We start from the raw sequence: 1,426 nt of genomic DNA on the forward strand, positions 1-1,426 counted from the left end.
GCTATGGCGTCACAGCTCACAGCAACCTCCAACTCTTGGGCTTAAGCAATTCTCTTGCCTCAGCCTCCCAAGTAGCTGGGACTACAGGTGACTGCAACAACACCCGGCTGTTTGGTTGGGTTTTTTTGTTTTTTGTTTTTTTTTTTGCAGCTGTCATTGTTGTTTAGCAGGCCTGGGCCAGGCTTGAACCCACCAGCCTAGGTGTATTTGGCTGGCACTATAACCACTGTGCTATAGGTGCCAAGCCAGTTCAATTGCATTTTTCTGATGAGCTTTCAGTTTGCTCATTTTGAATTCCCATTTCCTGATTTTCTGAGGAGTAAAGGAGAATCATCCAACTGATGACAAAGTAGAACAGGAAATCAGGATCAACATCAAGGGCTTTATGGTTTGGAGGCTGGCTATCAGCAAGAGAAGCTATAGAGGCAACTACAGACCAGGCAAACATCATGATCACCACAAAAAGCCAAAGCATGAGGTTCACTGGTCCTGGTTCAGCCAGAAGTACTAGCCAGCAAATTAGCATGGCCACCATCAAGGGAAGTAAGTATATGGTAACCCAGGACACAGGGGTTCTGAAAAAATGATGTTTCCTCCAAGAAATTTTGAGTTTAGGGTGATGGTAATTGCACCAAACCAGACAACGACAAACACTTCTGCAAACTGGAGCCCTCCATCTTTTTCACTATCTGCAGAACCTTTTTGCAGTATTAATGCAAGTGTCACACAAAGGATCAAAGGACCCCACAAATCCCAATCCCTTAAAATTGTATTACTTTTCCTTGAGTACAAAACATGCATGAATTTTTTTCCCAACAGCTTTTAGATCACGCATGATGGTATTCTGAACAGATTCATTCAGTGTGGAGTTGTCAAATTCCTGAACTTGAGATCTCACAGAAACGGTGATTTCTCCTTCTACAGGGACGTATTGTGAGATAGATGTATCTGAAAGGCCTGAAAACAGGAGCCTGTGTGATGCTGTCCCTGGGTCTTCTAGAGACTCCACTGCTTCCGCCATCTTGGCCCTCCTCTCATAGCCCTCCCACAGGCCTTTGTAGAACCTTCCCTGTGCCTCTCAACCCACTGTCAAGCTGCTTCCAACTTCCCTTGGCTTTTATAAACCTCTCTACTATCTCTACACAGACTCTCTAGGATTACTTCTGCTTTCTATTCTTGTGATACTTTACAGTGTTTCAACTCCATCCAGGTAAATACAAAAACTAGAAAGCCTCCATCTTTTTTAATGGCTAAATAATACTCCATGGTATACAGATACCTCAGTTTGTTAATCCATTCTTGGGCTGACAGTCACTTGGGTTGCTTCCACAACTTGGCAATTGTGAAACTGAGCTGCAATAAATATTCTAGTCTAAATGCCCTTGTAGTAAAGTGAGGTTTTTGACTTTTTAATAATGGCCATTCT

At 43.1% G+C, this 1,426-nt stretch overlaps 1 pseudogene; it reads right to left on the minus strand.

The window, feature by feature from the left end:
- Window positions 1-250: 250 nt before the first annotated feature.
- On the minus strand, window positions 251-1,060 carry LOC100958418 (annotated as a pseudogene).
- Between the last annotated feature and the right edge of the window lie 366 nt (window positions 1,061-1,426).

This window comes from Otolemur garnettii, unplaced genomic scaffold (genome assembly GCF_000181295.1).
Source record: "Otolemur garnettii isolate 467f Iridium unplaced genomic scaffold, OtoGar3 scaffold00127, whole genome shotgun sequence".
In the NCBI taxonomy this organism is placed as follows: Eukaryota; Metazoa; Chordata; class Mammalia; order Primates; family Galagidae; genus Otolemur; species Otolemur garnettii.